The sequence below is a fragment of the Bubalus kerabau genome, chromosome 2 (genome assembly GCF_029407905.1).
Source record: "Bubalus kerabau isolate K-KA32 ecotype Philippines breed swamp buffalo chromosome 2, PCC_UOA_SB_1v2, whole genome shotgun sequence".
Lineage (NCBI taxonomy): Eukaryota > Metazoa > Chordata > Mammalia > Artiodactyla > Bovidae > Bubalus > Bubalus kerabau.
The window spans coordinates 18,908,216-18,925,912 of NC_073625.1; the positions used below are offsets into that span (position 1 = coordinate 18,908,216).

General features: G+C 49.6%; 1 protein-coding gene across 6 annotated transcripts in view; it reads right to left on the reverse strand.

Annotated features, from left to right (window-relative positions):
* Nucleotides 1–6,159: 6,159 nt before the first annotated feature.
* Nucleotides 6,160–17,697, reverse strand: part of RBPMS (RNA binding protein, mRNA processing factor) — a 249,869-nt gene continuing 238,331 nt past the window's right edge. For 2 of the 6 annotated variants that reach the window (XM_055567170.1, XM_055567180.1), the window contains 2 exons: nucleotides 12,699–12,800; nucleotides 6,160–6,384 (listed from right to left, as the gene is read on the reverse strand). The gene's annotated coding sequence lies outside the window, so the exon portion shown is untranslated. Of the gene's footprint in view, nucleotides 6,538–6,814; nucleotides 6,872–12,698; nucleotides 15,085–17,697 lie in introns of those variants that run through there. The other 4 variants (XM_055567171.1, XM_055567172.1, XM_055567173.1 and 1 more) reach the window with 4 other exon arrangements.

A 17,697-nucleotide genomic window follows, 5' to 3' on the forward strand; every position in this document is an offset into this window, starting at 1 on the left:
GCTCTAAGACGTCGGTGACTTTAGTTTGCTTCTTTCCGTTCTTGGCAGTTGCAGGTGGTTTTTGAGTCCTGCAGGTGCTGGTCTGGAATGTTGTTGAAGCCCATGGTCTGGGCTGTGTCACTGAGCGTGTGGATTTCACAGGTGGAACCCGAGGTGTGCCTCTTGTTGGCAAGTGAAGCAGTAAAGGTACACTTGACGTGATTTTTAAGGCTTTCTTTTAAGAGGATAAATCACTGTTTAGTCTCCTGGATGTCCCAAGTCATGTTGTCATGCTGTTTACAGCGAGGATGGACTGAGTCTACTTGCCAACCTGAACGTCTGTGTTATGGTGTCCCAGGCTTGGTGGCGCCTGGCCCCGAGGTTCTCACTGACTGAGCTCACGAGAGCTGTTACCACATATGTAGGTTCCGAAGAATCGTCATGACTTTTGGGGAGGTCTGTGGTCATTCCAGCATTCTACTCTAAACAACCCATTTTCCTTCTCTGTGCTTGTTTATGATTTGTAGTGGCCCTTTGGGTTGGTTGATAAGGTCCTCATATCACAAATTGAAACCAGTGGATTATAAGAACAGGGTTTGGTGTTCTCAAAAAAGGCATAATGATAACCAAGAGCAGTAACTACTCTGTACACAGGACAAGGAGCCATTTTGTTGTTTTAATTTTTATCCTTTGTATTTACGTCTCATTGATTTTGAGTGTCATCTTACCTGTTTCTTATACCCAAGCCCCAAAATACATCATGAGAAGATGTAAAACAGATGCCTCACTGATGAATGGTGTTGAGCATCTTCTCAGGTACGTGTTGGTCATGTGTGTATTTTATTTGGATGAATGTCTATTCAGGTCTGTTTGGGTCCTTGCCTATCTTTTAATTGGATTATTTTTGGAGTTGTTTTTTGCTACTGAGTTTTATGAGTGCTTTATATATTATGGTCATATTAACCCCCTTATCATTGTAAGGTAAATGGTTTGCAAATATTCTGATTCCATAGGTTATCTTTTCTTTTCTTTTCTTTTTTTTTTTTAATAATTTGCACAGGATCTTCGTTGTGGCATGCAGGATCTTGGGGTTTTTTTTAATCCATTCAACAAGTCTATGTATTTTTATTGGAGAATTTCATCCATTTACATTTAAGGTAATTACTGATAGGGGAGGACATTGTACTGTTTCCATTTTGTTGTTTTCTGGCTGTTTTGATATATGGAAAGGGAGATAGTCTTTGTGGCAAATTTTGATAGGAACCCAGTTGTGTTTGAAGGTTGTAATAGAAAGAAGTTCTTTACCAGTTATTCTGGGTACCTAGGAACATTTCCATGAGAAATTCAAATTAAAGTCAAAGTCATGGTCTCACCTCTACCTGTTTTCTGCTGGGTTTGTGGGCTGTTTAGAAGAAGCAAGTTGGAATGGGCTTGTCTGGGTGCATTAAAAGTTTAAGACCATCTTTAGTGTGTTTGATCTATAATTCATCACAATCAGCTGAGGCTTTTAAGGGGATGGCTAAGAGGAATGTCTCTGAGCCCAAAGTGTAAAAAATGAATACTTGGCCGCTGCTGTCACATCCTGTAAGTGTGGTCAGATGATGGTGGGACTCGAGGGACAGAGGAGCACTTGATACGTGTGAAGCCGTGCCTGAGCGAGAAGGCAGGGCAGCTGCTTCCCGTTCCTGCTCGGTCCATGGTTTGTAGCAAGGGCACTGCAGACATACAGCCCTGGGTTCTTCTGTGATGGGGTGTTTGAAGTCACCAGCAGAAAATACATTTTGGGTGTGGGGATAGGGTATTTGGATTTATAAACTCCCCAGTTCTTAGTGGCTAACAATGGTTTTCTGAAGCATGGGAAATGAGATTTGATGTCCCCTCTTCCTTCTAGCTGCTGCTTTTACTTGCAAAAATGATTCATTTGCGGGTGATTTTTTTTTTAAGGTGTTAGTGACTGTCCTTAACAAGCCGGGTCCACTACTGTTGCTGTGTGGCAAGGCTGGGGTGCTGTGTGTGGAGACAGCGTGATGACCTTCATCACGTGATGCCACCCTTGGGGCTTCATGGAGAACAGTCCACCCTTTCCCCAGGCGTGTTTTGTGGGCTGTTCCCGAGAGAATGGGTGTTCTGTGGGGGAGAACCTCTTGGAATCAAAGGACCTCTTGGAAACCACTTCTCAGGTGAGCTGGACCTTGGAACCCCTGTCCCTGCCCTGTGAGCATGGTGTTGAATGAGCACTTGGGAAGCGCAGAGCTGGAATAGGCCCTGACATCATGCTGTTGCCTTTCCTTCTGGCCGTAGCTCAAGAAACAAAAGCACATTTCCCTTCTTAGTGGGGCTTCCACTGGAAAGACCTGCTGGTGCTTGCAGGCCAAGTGGAAGGCTGCTGCCATGGGCCTTTGGAAACAGGCTGGACACGCACCTAGCTCTCCTCGTTTGGAGATGGGCCAGCATGTTCCTGTGACTCAAACCATGTGGGTTCAAGACCCTGTGAGAACACAGTGACTTGCCACCACCCAGAACTGTGCAGGGCTCCAAAGACCTTCAGGGCCAACTTGCCTTATGGAGTAAATCACAGCCTGACCTTGGCAGGCCCATCTCCAGAAACTCCAAGACCAGGTTTTATCTTGCATGTGAGTGTCAAGAAGCTTTGAACTTTTCTGCATCCTAGTTTTAAGGAAAAAGTACTCTTCTGTCCAGGTAAATACTAATATTTTAACCTGAGCATTATTTCCTATTCCATGTAGGTGTGTCTTTTAACTCCAAAGACAAGTTTGGGTTGAATTTAAGCGTCTAACATAATTAAATTTGTTTGTTGTTAATTAGCATGGCAAGAGAGTTAAACTTGAAATGAGCAGTATATGTGAGCAGTGGGGAACAGGCTTCCCTGTGGTCTTGATTTATGGGCCTGTTGTAATGGTTCATGGGCACAGGGCCCTTTTCCCGTCACAAAGCAGGAAAGTGTGGTTTGTACCATGGAAGTCCGGGTGAATCAGCACCCATGGGTCACTGGAGAGCTGCAAAGAGGAGGAAACAAGCCAAGGTTTCTCACAGCATATTGGCATCTGGGGCTTGGGGTCGTACAGAGCCAGGCCAGTCTTGGGGAGTTGAGTGCCACCCAGGACGGTTTGCAGTGGTGACGGAGCTTCACTGTGGCAGGTAAATGTTTCCCTGCTTAGAGAGGCTTATCCGTTGGTTGACGGCATGTGTTTTTTTCAGTATTCAAGTCATGAGTTGTGGTGTAGGCATTGTGAAGACCAGTGTTACAGATAATGTCATTAGTAGCAGATACTCTTCTGCCTTCTCAGAATGTTGGACAATTGTTTGATGTCATCAGGTGTGACAGAACAGGGGGACCAGTTGAAGAGCAAGAGAGCGACCCTGGGCTGATACTTGAACATGCTTGTCCCCTAACAGTTGGACGTCCCAGTGATGGATGGGGAAACAGTAGTGAGTCAGCTCGCACTCCTAGAGCTAAGCACGCCTGCCTGAAACACTGAGAATCAGTTCATTCCTGTATGTCATTGTGACACAGACCCCAAGAATTGTTGGGGCGTCCGCCATGCTTACTCTCTGAAAGTGGGTCAGCGACATATATTCAGGTGCTGGGTCCAGTGAATTTAAAGCCCACACATATGATTACCCTGTAAGTATAATGCACATTTTGCAAGTTTTAAGGTTCTTTTCCAGATTCCTTTACTTTGTAATTTTGTTAGAGGTAGAAGGCACAGTTCTTAATTTCAGTACTAAATGGTGGTTTTATATTATAGCTGCATTAGTCCTGTGTTCAGAAGTGGCAGATCTTTACCCCCAAGGGAGGATTTACTCGATAACAAAAAATGGCCTAGTTATCGTTTTTCTGGATCCTACAAACTGGGACATTATGTGTGTAAGCAGAGGGAACAGACAGACCTGCCCTTTTCTTATCCCAAGTTCCCAGTTCCAGAAGATATACTGTGTTTCTGCTCAGTGGAGTGACAGGAAATGAAGCTGGTGTTCAAGCGACCAGACAGTGGGTTGTGCCTGGAGTTCACACTAGACGGGCAGGTACTCTCTACACACTTGTCCCTTGCACAGTGATGGTGACCAGGCCCTCATTTTATGAAAGAGCACTCAGCAGTGATGGCGTTCAGCCCCTCCAAGGAGGCGCCCTCAGATCTATGCCTCCTGGCTTGAACCTGGTGCCTTGGAGTGAGTGGGAAAGTCCCAGATGGGCTGACGGTGAAGCCGCGTGATTGAGCCTGTCCCAGAGCCACGACCCCTGAGCCTTGATGGCTGTGGGCTTCAGAGCCTGGGCAGGGCGGCAGAGCTGTGCAGTCAGTGTCTGCCTTCAGCCCCCGCTCCAGGGTTCTGGCAGGCTGTGGCTGGGACCCACTTTTGGTGGCTGGTCTCCTCTGCAAAAGGTATGTGTGATCCAACAGAACCTAGAATGTCCGTGCCCAGCAAGACTAGTAGCGTTAGTGGTTGTTGCCCTCACTTGGAAGTGAGCACTGTGACCTCCCTCCCCCCTTTTGGGGACAGAGGACTTGGTGAGAGTGTTATATAGGTAGAGCATTTCTATTGCTTGGCTATCAATGCCTGTCTTACCACTTAATAGAATGTATTTGTTACTCTAATAAGTTAGTAGAAAACCACAAATGTAGGTTGCAGAGTCTTTGTAGGCTGAGGTAGATGTGCAGTCTGCTGAGTGCAGTAAAAAGACATCGAGAGAGAGGTATGTGTCTCCCCCGTGAACCTCCTGTGGGGTCCCTGTGGAGCACCAGGCACCCACAGTAGAGCATTTGCATAGGCTCTCCCATCCCTCCCTTGGTTGCTCCATCCAGACCTGAAAATGGGAACAAAATCTGCCACTTCCTGGATTGCAGTATCAGATGTACTTGGTTGGTCTTGCAAGAAGGAATTTGCCAAGCAGTGGTGTGACAGCTGGAATTAGCACTTTATTTTTAAAAATGACAATAGAAAAGCCCCTTTAAACAGTTGATAATAGCACGAGTCTAGAACTGTCACCACGAACCAGGTGGTGCTGGAGGCCTCAGTAGCGCTTGGGTGCACCGGGGACACCCCTTGCCAGCATTTCTCCTAAGTTTAAGAGCCTCTCACCCTTGGCTCTCGTTTATTTGTTTTGTGATGACCTTTAAAAGCATCTTGACACCTTGATTTCTAATAGAAAATAATGAAACTAAAAACCGAACACCAGCCATATAATTATTAGAACATCAAAATCTTCAGCACACTGTGAGCAGATCAATAAGAGCTTGTGGTCATGTTTAATATGTCAGCAGTTAAAAATTTGTAGGTCAATGTATGTTTACACACAGCTGCTCTTGCACAGTGGGGAGAGTGTGAGGTGACCCTGGAAGAGTGTCAGTTTCCCACACAGGACTGACCTGGGTGTGGAGGGAGTCTTGAAGCAAGCTGACCTCTCCTCATTGCTCACGCATCTTCCCCCAGGCCAGTGTGTCAAAGTGTCCCAGTGAGTACAGCGGGATTCAAGGTCAGGTTTTTAAAAGGTTTGTCTGGCCTGGTGCCGCCAAGACTCAGGAACACCAGCTCAGTTCAACCCATGTTCTGCAAATCGCTTGGCCCGCTGCGGCCACGTCGGCAGGGCTGGGCTCCCAAGCGGGAGGCTTCCCCTTTAGACTCAGCACGCCCACTGGGGGTGTTGTGCATCAGCGGGGCTCACGCAGGAGCCTGCTGTTAGAAGAAAAAGGCAAGACCCAGAACCTCAGTTTGTATAGTCACCTCTGGAGCTGTGGGCGTGTTACAGGTGCACCTCAGTGAGGAATCTGCACCAAGCACAGGCTGCTTTGCCCAGCCGCGAATCCGCCATCACACTGGAAGCTCCTGGAGGCTCTGATGTCTTGCAGGACGTCCTAGCAGACTTGGAAGCAAACCTCAAGTGCCGCACCAGCAGTTCTAATCACCGCGTTACTCATGGACCCAGGCCAGGTAAACAGATTTCTATACATTCACCATATGATCCTGGAAATTCTGATAATATTTTAAACCATGCCTCAAACATGCAGCTTATTTTAGAGGGAAAAAAAAAAAAAATATATATATATATTTTAAATTACAAGCATTCAAAAGTCAAGCACAAAATGTGTGATCCAACCCAGTGTAAGATCATCCATCCTGTCACACTTAAAATGTTTGGTATAAAAATACTCACTCTCTTGGTTTTATCGTTGACATCTTTTATGTTTCATTTGAAAATATCTCCAAACTGTACAGAAATGGCAGACCATGCGTTCACAAATAACACACTATTTCTTACAATTATACAGTGTAAAAGAGTAAAACATTTTTTATTATATATTTTTTTTCTTCGAGAAAAACAGATGTGTGATAGAGGCTGTGGCAAAGTCTTGAAGGGCTCAAAACTGGGCGAGGTGTTTTTCAAGCCTGAAACAGAAAGAAGGTGTTTAAGAGGAGCTGATCTCATAACCGCGTACAATCCTTTCTCTGAGCCGCAGGGCTGTTTGGAGGCACCGGTGGATAGAAGTCCCGACTGAGAAACCCCTGGTTGCTCCCCTTCAGAGTTGTCCATGTGCTCGTCTGTGTAAACACAGAATACACTCACTGACCCTCTCCACAGCAAGACCCTGCACTAGAGGGTCGGTGGCCTCACAGTGGGTGCTTAATTTCTATTTATCTTTCTCTTTCCCCTGCAGTTGCAAGGAAACACTCATTTTTTGTGTGGCATAAAAAAGGGCCTTTGGACAATCAACAAGACTTTGCCTCTGCCAGAGCCCCACCTTGGTCCCAGGAGTTTCTTAAACACATCTCAATTGTGTCCGAATTTCCTCGGTAGCACTTGTGGTAAAGAACCCACCTGTCAGTGCAGGAGACATAAGAGATGTGGGTTGGATCCCTGGGTCAGGAAGATCCCCTGGAGGAGGAAATGGCAACCCACTTCAGTATTCTTGCCTGGAGAATCTCTATCCATGAGGAGCCTGGCAGGCTGCAGTCCAGAGGGTTGCAGCGAGTCAGACCTGACTGAGTGACTAAGCACGCAACAAGGCTGCATTGGTAAGTGTCCTCCTCTTACTCATTTTACTATCGTCTACCCAGTCCCTTCTTTTCTTACCAATAGGTGAGACTCACATAAATCTGACTGTAGGAAAGGGACTAGAATTTTGGGTTTGTACATGGGAGGCAGCTGTCATTACACATACAGTTTAAGTCCCCTATACTCGAACTTTTGACAGTTGGGATGTCCAGTCAGGTAAGGTCAGGTGTCTGCAGTAAACCGTCATGTGCGTGCATGCTCTCCAAGTGGTTGTGCGTTTGTGTACTTTACAGTAGAGGATAGTCCTAGTGTAGCTCAAGTCCAGGGTGTGTGGAAGCAAGTAGCTGGCGGTGGAAACAAAAGTGAAGATAACAGAGTGTGGAGCAAGACGAAAAGATGGAATGGAAGGATGAAGAGGAACTGAAGAGCTTCGAGATGCAGGAAGTGAAAAGGGGATTTCTTTCTTTAAGGAGGCACGGGATGGGAACGTAGGACCGGAACACAAAGGTTGCAGCAGCTAGTCAGAGTGCAGTCCAGTGTTACCATATATCATCTATGATAAGGAAAAAACTACTATCGAGACATCACTGCATGGTTTTTTCCCCAAGAAAAGAGAATTGAACCGGCAAGGAACCAGAATCTATGGTGCCGTCAACGTCAGGTGTGAGTGAAACTGCACCTTGCCTTCACCTCCTACTGCTGACGATCCTTCAGCTCCCCCTCCTCCTCCGGTCAGTAACTGTTCCTGCCTGTTGACTCGATGCCAGCCCCTGGAGGCCAGCTGTTGTATTCCTGTACTTATCAAGGGGACTGGAGGATTAAAAGTGTTTTGTTTTCTCTGCATTGTTTGTTTGTGCAAAGAGTATTATAAACCCAGTAAAGTACTGGTGTGCTTAGATTGTTGTGATTAGAGAATGAGTGTACCCCCCTGGGTTGAGAAATGCTTCCAACTTAAGCTCGGCGATCCCCACCTCCTCCCTCCACTTTCTGAGAAACACAGAACTTGTTCAGCAGGAGGAGGTGCCCTCCTTAAGGAAGACACCACTCTGATTCCTTTGCTTCTCTCAGAGTCCAGCACAGTGCCTAACCACCACCCACCCCCTGCAACTCGCTCAATGATGGAGGAATCTAAGTGGGCAGAGTTTAACACTTGCATAATAGGAAATCAGAAACACAAGAAGCAAAAAAAAAAAAAAAAGGCATCCATATTCACGAGCAGTTTGCTGGCTGACGTGTCCTTCTAGGTCTCTGTTTTCACAACTCAACTAAGCGTCCACTTTCATGTGATTAAGATTATACAGCTATCATGCTTTTCCACACATCACGGATATCTACCAAAGTACCAAAGCCACGCAATTTTGATAACCAACAATACACCACTACACCAATTTCATCATCTGGAAGGATCCCTTCTTAAAAGAAGCCACGTGTCTTCTGTCCCCTGAATCTTGCTACCCAGTAGAAATCACGATCACGTCCAGGTGTGAACAGTAAGCAGCAGCTCTGGGGTTGGGACCAGGGTTATGGAGGGTCACACAGTAGCTGCCGTTCCCTAATGAACTCTAGAGCTTCAGGCCTCATGTCCCCATGAGTGATCTTCGGCCCTCAGTCTGCCAAAGGAGCGCCCCGCCCCCGCCCCAACCTCTGTCCACGGAGGAGGGGAACCAGTTTCCTTCCTCCACACTCTGGGCTCATCAGGCCTGGAATGACAAGTCCTGCACCAGCAACCCAAGCTGCAGACATGGATCGCAGAAAAACTGATTCTAAGGAGCAGCAGTTTCCACTTCCGAACAACTCACTGGGGACAGCAGCGGGCAGCCTGGGGCCCTGAGAACTTGAGGGGCCTGCAACGGCCGGCGGCCTTGACAGCACGTGGGCCTTCAGGGACTGAGCAGGCGGAGGCCCTTTCCTCGGTGCGCCCACAGCTTTAGCCCCTGCAGGCAGAGCCTGGCTGGTCTAGGCCTGCTTGCCTCTCGGGAGCTGAGGCCGCCTTCGGGAAGTGCACCGTGCCTGCTCTGGCCTCTTTCTGGTTCCACAGCCAGCTCCCCCTGTTCCACTCACCTTTGTGCTGGGCGTTTCTGCCACGACCACAAAGGCCACGTGTCTCTGCTCAGACTCGCCGCCTTGCCTTCATGTACACCGCACGCGGGTCACTCTGTCACCCCGACACCAACATTAGCATCTGGGTTCGCCTCACCTTGGTGTCTCCACTTGATTCTTCATTGTGCTTTGGCCAGCCAGAGGGCAGTTCCTAAAGCACCACTGCCCCCCGCCCAGATTTTCAGTGCCTCCCCAAGACCCTCAAAATCTTCGTTAAAATCCCCTTTGAGCAAGACCATGCTGTCTGTATTTGCACCTCCTCCCTTTGCTAGTGTATCTTCCACACACACAGACCCTCCTATCTTTCAAAACTCAGGTGAAGCCCCACTTCCTCCAGCCTTTCCTGGTCCCTTCAGGGCTTTCTCAGCTCTTCACAGGTACCCTCCCTGTCCAGACCACTTACTCGGATTATACAAGGATCAGATTGGATTATTTTCCTAAGACCAGCTCCACCTTCCTCTACTCAAGTCACTTGGGACTGAAACCAGAACGATGGGCCGTTAGTGGGAGGAGGCCCAGAGACATGGGCCCCTAGGCTTGATGATGCCAGGGCTGGGCTGAGAGCGAGGAGGTGCCCGGAGCCCGTGTGGAGCTCTGCACACTGGCCCTGGGGGCAGAGCGGGAGTCGCCACAGAAAGCTGACACAGGGACTGGGAAGGCACCTGCCCAGCTTTTCAAGAAGCCCACCTGGCTTCAGGATACTGCCCCTTTGCCGGGTTCCTGAGCAGAAAGAAAGGTGGATGGAGCTGGCTAACCTAGGCTGAAAGACGGACCTTTCGGAGCGAAAAAGGACAAGGAAGGGGGTGCAAGTTGATAGCTTCCTGAACTTTTCCATAACTGCTGGGTAAAGGCAGCTCTCACATGGGAAAAGAATGTGTCCGCGTTGCCATAGCTGTTCCAGACTGAACACAAGGTCAAAATGTGGCTATTTCAGTCCCTGTAAACAAGGAAGGGGGTTTAGCTAGAAACGGAGTTCAAACCTTGGAATGTATTGACAAGGACATTTTAAACACGGCAAAGACATCCGGGAACGCAGAGCACTGGGGTGGCAGGGAGGGGTCAGGCCCCTCTGTTCAGACAGCATACTCTCCTCGCACAGCCTTTCCTGAAAGGGGGTCACCTACGACACGTACGTGGTGGGGTAAACAAGGGAAGGCAGTGAGCCACGTGGCACCCGCCCAGTGTGAAGACAATGGAGAACGTCTCCTGGTGTCTTACGGCGGAGGAAGCTATTCTAATCCAGCTCGTTTCAGCTGTGTGTTCCCCAGTGCCTGGGGACAGCTGCTGATGTGTGTGGGTCAAGGGCTGCCCTGCTGGTGGTGGTCAATGCCGTGACCCGGGAGAGGCCGCTCTTCCCAGAGGTAACTTGGTAGGTTCAAGTCTATTGATCCAAGCACCTTACAACCTTTTTTTTTTTTTTCCTCCCAGCAGTAAGAAAATCCGGTTTTCCACCAATCCATCCCTATATACTTGACCTGTTTCCTAACGATTTCTTCCCCAAGAGTTTTTCCAACACTTGTTCATTTTTACTAAAAGTCAAGTAAAGGAATATTCTCTTCTACCCAAATCCCAACATCATATGACTAAGGTTTTTAATTAATGAGTGGTTTAGTTTTTATTTTGTCAGTTTTTAAATGTTCATACTAATTTGTAATAAAAAGAGTGCTGCTGCTACTGCTAAGTCGCTTCAGTCGTGTCCGACTCTGTGCAACCCCATAGATGGCAGCCCACCAGGCTCCGCCGTCCCTGGCATTCTCCAGGCAAGTTAACATTTAAAAAGGGTCAGTCAAAACGTCCCTGGTGGTGCAGTGGCTAAGACTGCACTCCCAATGCAGGGGACCAGGGTTTGCTCCCTGGTCAGGGAACTAGATCCCACGTGCTCCAGCTAAGAGTTTGCATGCCACAACTAAAGATCCTAAGCGACACAACTAAGACTCAGCAGGGCTGTCCGAGCTGGGCGGGGAGGTCTGGGAGCTCCCTGGGTGGCCCTGGGACCCAGGAGCCTCACCAGGAACAGGGCTAGTGCTGCCGACCCTCCCGCATCCACACTGGCACCGCCCACTCACTCAGGTTCACCTGTGGTCAGACTCCCAGCTGCCTCCCGCCAGGACCAAGCCCTGGTTCTCCTCCCCCTCGTCACCAGGCCCTCCTGGTGTCCACAGTCACCACACACTCCAGCTGCGTCCTGACGGGCTCATCTGTTTGTGCCCCAATTACTGAAGTCTGGGTTGATTTATTGCATTTAAAAAAAAAAAAACCTACTCTAACCTGTTTCAAAGTTATATATGGGTGGCTTTCAATTGGTCCTTAAATGTCCCTAGAGGAGCGGAGAAAGCAAAATAAAATCTTTTTACTGAGTGGTAACATCAGTAAGAATACCGTGGGCACTTCCATTAAGGACCATGACAACAGGAAAACCTGACCAATCAGAAGCCTGTACAACTGGTGGGTATCTGTCGGCTTTCCTCAGTGATGTGGGAAAAATGTTTACCTGTTAGTAAGTTTGGTTAGTGTCTCCTGCACTGCAGGCAGATGCTTTACTGCCTGAGCCGCCAGGGAAGCCCCAGGTTAGTGTGAGAAACAGACCTCACTGGGGAAAAAAGACCCCCAAGTGCTGGAGGCCAGCTCCCCGCACAGGCACCACATGCCCCTCTGGAGGCCAGGAGAGGTGGTGTTCTGAGCACATGCTTGCTTACCTCCCAAATGGGGTAATGACCTCCTAGGCCCGACTGCCCGATTCTGTCCTTAGCAGGAATCGTATTCTCTTTGTGACTCATCTGTGCTTTATAGGCCCCTCACAGAGATGCAATCTGCCACCTTATTTGGGCCGAGCCGTAACTGCGGTTGGCCTGCCCCTGGCATTCCTGTTGTCCTAGGTCAAGCTTTCCAAAAAGACTGGAAGGCCCACACACGGTTCGCCTCTGGGAACTCTGCTGCACGATGGAGACCTCACTGCACTGCTACAAGCAGAACTGAGCAGTGACAGCTGGTATCAACGGAAAAGACGGACAAGTCACTCAAATCCTCACCACCAGAAAAGCCCCACAGTTTAGAGGAATCCAGTGAGATACCATCATAGTTCAGTCACGCTCAAGGCCCATCGTCGCTCTATTTCTGAAAAGGCTCATCAATATGTCTCGAGTCATAAGAAAGGGCTACACTATATTTAGCATAAATGGATTAATAAGAGGGATATACATACTACATCAAGATTTCCACCAAAACTGTTAATTAAAAAAAAAAAAGGCTTAGGGCTTCAAGGGAAAAGCTTCATTTGTATCTAAGTTCCCTTTGGTGGATGATCTCATCCCTGGATGCTGCTGGATGAGAAGTGTCAACTCTCAACCAGGCATCACCCAGCAAAGCTGTGAGGACCAAGCACTGAGCCACACGCTCTTAAGAACCTTCAGAGCTCACCTGCTCTCCTGGGACGACGTCTCAGCATGCGGCGGCTGGAGGAGGCGACAAAGAGCTCGCCCTGATCCCCAAGCACCCACCCTGCATAGGAGGCTGGTCCCGACCACATCACTCTCATCTACACGGTTGTGCCCGGCCCAGGACATGCTGCTTCTCGGGAGGAACTGTTCAGTCTCGGCTTGGAACTCACCAGCACGCTCCAGTTTTGTAGAACAGCTCGAGAACAGTAGCCACTTGAAGATTGCATTAATACCCACAAGACAGATTGCAGCCACCATCACACACCTGGAACCTGGGGTGGAGAGAAGAGCAGCCGTTAACACCAGTGACGTCCACGCCGGCTGGTTCTGAGGGCAAAGAGCTGAAAGGCAAAGGCCCCAGCACCAAACGCATCTGCCCGCTGAGCCCAAGGACAGACACCACTAGGAGTGACCAGGACCGTCAGGGCCATGAAGGGCATGCGGTGAGGTGCGGTGGAGTGGAGGAGGCTCTGCGGGGCGGGGGTGAGGCGGCCGGCAGCAGAGGGGAGCTCCCTGATAGCTAGGCCAGTGGGGAGGGCACCTGGAGAAAGGGGTGCCCTTCAAGAACACCAGGGTGTAAGCACCCCGGGGGCAGACTGGCAGGGCCTCTGCACACACATCCCCACAGGCTAGATCCCCAGGACTGGCCAAAAGCCTCAGGTTCCCCGATAGGAGGAACCTGAAACCAACTCCAGGGGCCACCCCAGACCCCACGGTCAACTCTGCTCAGCCCAAGGCCAAGGAGCCACTCTCCAGGAGAACCACCTACTAGAAAACAAAAACCCAAGGCAAACACATGTGAACACATATTCTGCTATTCCCAAGATCTGAGAATTTTGCAACACTAAGCAACACTAAAAGGGACAGAGTGTCAGTGGGCCGTACATTTTTAAATGTTTTTCCTGCAGGCATGGCTGCCTCCGAGCTGGCTGGTTTTCATCAAGAATTGCTGGTGCTGAGGAAGCCTGAAGGATGGCCCATGTGGACCCCATTCCCCACTAACATTCCTCAGGTTCTCAGCACTGCTGTTCTTCCTGGGACAGAGCACCTGCTCCAGGCAGGCTGTGTGAACTGGAGGTCAGCTGTACAAAGTTGACCCCAGGAGGCCGCAGGGAGACCCATGCCCTGCACTGAAAGATCACCTTCTTAGGGCATCTCTCTTCTCAGAATCAAGGGGGGAAAAAAACGTTTTCCCCAGAATTTCACTATAAAAAACATTAAAAGATGAATAGATGTGATTCTACTTTCCTAGTAAAACTTGGGTTATCTGAGGACAGAAAAAATAAATATTCACCCTGCAAACAAAACATCTCCCCTCACCCAACTTCCCCCAGCCTTGTCCACACTTGCCGGGCGCAGGCAAGGAAGGAGGGAGACCCAGAGAGGCCCCGGGGCAGCCAGACCAAGGCTGCATTTTTGGGATGTTTGTTGTTGAAGAAATCATACTGATGACCAGATGCCACTCAGCCTCTGGACTGATGACTCAGGACTGGTGATTTAAGAGTCCTGGGACCCTACCTAGCTTCTCGCCCCAGGTTCTGGGAGCACGGGGTGTTTTATCACCAAGGCACTCTTTGCAGTTGCTAACATCAGCAACTCTTGTCTGCACACCGGGCAGGCAGGCAGACAGAATGCCTGCTCTGTAGACACCCCAGGAGATGACTCCCCAAGGAACACAACACACCAAAGGGGAGTCCCAGGCATTCAGCTTTAACTTTATGGGGAGCACGTGGGCCTTCTGAGGCTCCACCTTCCGCCAAGTGGAGCTGATGGTGGGAAGGGTTAGGGCAGAGGGGCAGGTGGGCTCCTGCAGGTGGCCCTGCCCTGCGCCCGTGGAGCCACCCAGACTCAGTGCTCTGCTCTCTGTGAACGTCTTCCAGGGACCAGACAGGCAGCTCCCTGGTGCGCATGCTCAGGGGTCTCCCAGCCAGAAACAGGCTATGGACGAAGGGCGGGCTGGGGGTGTCACACGGTTTTGCAGATGCGCTGGTGAGCAGACGCCTGGTGTGCCTGAACTCCCAAAGCTGGAAGGGACGCCACGACCCCAGTACCTGGCAGGAGGCAGGTTCTCAGGCCATCCCTACTTTTTAATGCACATAGGAAGCAGAAGAGACCAACCCCAGGCTTCATAACCAGGGCATGTGGAGACCCCCTGGACAGGGCTCATGGACTCAGGCCTCCCAGGTTTGGGACAGCCAGCAGTGCTTTAACGCGCCAGCTGGCTCAAGCCTGTTCACGTTGATTTAGCAAAACAGGAGGTGAGCAGAAAAGCTGAGAAGTAAAACTGTTCCCTAAACTTGAGTAAAGGGAGGCTTGTTCTGGGGCTTCCCAGGTGCCACTAGTGGTAAGAGCCCGCCTGGCAATGCGGGAGACTTACGAGACTCGGGTTCCATCCCTGGGTTGGAAAGATCCACAGGAGGAGGAAATAGTAACCCACTCCAGTCTTCGTGCCTGGAGAATCCCATGGACAGAGGAGCTGGGCGGGCCACAGCCCATAGGGTCACACAGAGTCGGGCATGACTGAAGTGACTTAGCAGGTATGCACACAGGTTTGCTCTAGGAAAGGAACCCCATGTAAATATGGGCGCGCTTTCATCTCTGCTCCTGTGTACAAGAAGCACCTGCTACCCTTGACTTTTGCCTTTTTTTCTTGTTCTGCATTTCTCCATTAGCCCTTCTCACATCTGACCTACTGTGTTTTAGTAGCTTATTACTCTTCTCCCTGTCTTACAATGTCTCCACCAAGGCAAGGGTTTTGTCTGCTTCTGTCCACTGCTGTATATGCGGTACCTAGAATAGCACCTTATGCCCCGCAGATCTTCACTGAATACTGACTGTGCTCATCTACTTCAGTGTGATTGAAAGACCTTGGTTCATAGAAGAAAGGGGTCCTGGGGCCTCTTCTAGGAGAAGGCAGGGGTGATTGCAAGAGCCACAGCAGTTATCAGGATACCACGAAGACTGCCCTTCCCACCCTGCTAAACTCGAAATTCTGCCTGGATATCTAGCTCCTGGACTCTGGATGATAGCCACATACCCAAGGCTCTCCTGTTCACAACCAAAGACAGACTAGGCCATTCCTCCCTGAAAGTAAACAAAAGGAACAAACAGCTTCAAATTCCAGCTTTGTTATCTCTCTTGCTATGTCCTCTGATTTGGTGAGGCTGTAACTACATGTGCCTGTAGTTTCTATGCTGTGGTTTTGGTCCACAGCCAGGAAAATTTCATGAGTTTCTAATGAACACCCTCTCACATCCACTCCAACTCCAACTCTTTCTTCTCCCTTTTATCTGATTTATTTAATTACATTTGGAAATGCAGGAAAATTGCATAACCAGGAACTCCAACCAGGAAAACTTGTGTAACCCTTATTCCTACTAAGGAATGAATACAGACTTGCTCGAGTGTCCTATTCTCAAACCATCTGGGAAATTGTTCACTTCCAATCAGTATTATGTATTCTGGGACTCTCTACCACATGGCTGAACCATCAGCAAAACTCTGTAGTGAGGTGCACACAACTGCAACCAGACTAAACATCATCTGTCAAGCAAGATGTTGAACAAATTAAAGAGTCAATAACACCCAACCATTGAACAACCACTTTTCTAAAGGTCTTACTTATGCCACAGATGGCGGTCCACACACACACCCCTCCTCAGGAGCATCCTGAGCGGTAATTCTCCTTTCACTCTGAAATGTGTGTCCATGGCTCTTGCCCATTAGAACTTACGCTCTTCAAGGGCACAGGCCTAGTTTCCTGCATTTTTACATCTATCACAAAGTAGACACATAATGTGTTTATTTAAAGAATAGAGAGCTCGTTTACTTTTCTAGTCAGTGATTTCCCTTTAGAAGTAAGAGCTCAGCGTGGGTCAATCAACAACTCAGATGTATTAACGCATCTTTTGTTACCCAGATGTTCAATATTCACTTACATAACCAACCACTGGCCACAGGCATTAGTTTCTGCAACACCACCCCCGCTCCCAGTCAATAATGTGTTAAAAAATCCTTGAGGGCCCCCCAGGGGGACAGGCCTGGAGTCTTCAGGATCCAGAAGGAGGCAGCCCTGACATCTCCCAGGTCCTCGTGTCTGACGCCAGATGTCACTCCTGCTCCTGTTCTGGGGCCCTTTCCAGTGAGTGCAGAAAGGCCGCGTGGGTCACCAGTGGTGACACGGGTGGCACTTACCCCTCACTTAGCCTTTTCAAGGGACTCCTTCTGCTATAACACGCTGGCCGTTGCAGCGGCGCCACTGTTTTCAATTCTAACTTACATTTCCCTACGATTACTCAGCCTGGATTATTAGCTGTCTCGGAAAGGGCTTGGTCCAAGAGGCTGGACAGAGCCTGAGTCATGGGGCCCTACTGAGCTGGTCTAACTTCGGGCGGGACGGGAGACTGCAGCCCCAACCGCAAGCGCGGTGTAATGAGCTCAGGGATCTGTCTTCCTCCCTAAGCACCTCCTCGACCCACTCGAGTCCCTCAGACCCCAAGGAAGGCGCCTGGCCTGTGGCCCGAGTTTATCTCAGAACAAACGATGCAGCCACAGGAGACATGACATCCTTATGTGGATCCGACCGTGTCTTAGAAATTGTACTTCAAGGGGAGTGGGGTGGGGGCGGGGGCAACTGCCAGCCCTGCCCTGGAGGCCACACCCACACTAGGTCTCTGGGGAAAGGAGGGAGCTCTCTTCAACTGCTTACTGATCACCACGTCTTCTCTTTGTTCTTTATAAACGCTTAAAGCAAAATCCTCCCTTAGGCCCTATGCCTCCACCACCACCTTTTGCCAACTGGAAATGCCAGCATCTCACACAGCTTTCCTTCAGCATCCGACGCTGCAGACCAAGCAGCTCAACACTGCCCCCCCGCCCCGGCCCCGGGCTGCCCCCGCTCCTGGTCCCTCTTCACTGCGGACAAGCTGACTCCTGACAGTCGGGGGAGCCTCCAGGTTCTGTCCCACTGGCCTCCCCTCCGATGTCATTCATCTCCTCAACTGTTAGCTGATGCTAAAAAAAAAAAAAAAGCCAGATCTACATTCCACCCTGTGCTCTCCTTCATGAGCATCACAGTTTTCGGTTTTCTTACCCTAGACACCTCTAGGTAAATGCCTACCAGCCTCCAAACACTGAGAGAGAAACATGGTCATGGAAGAGAGAGGTGCG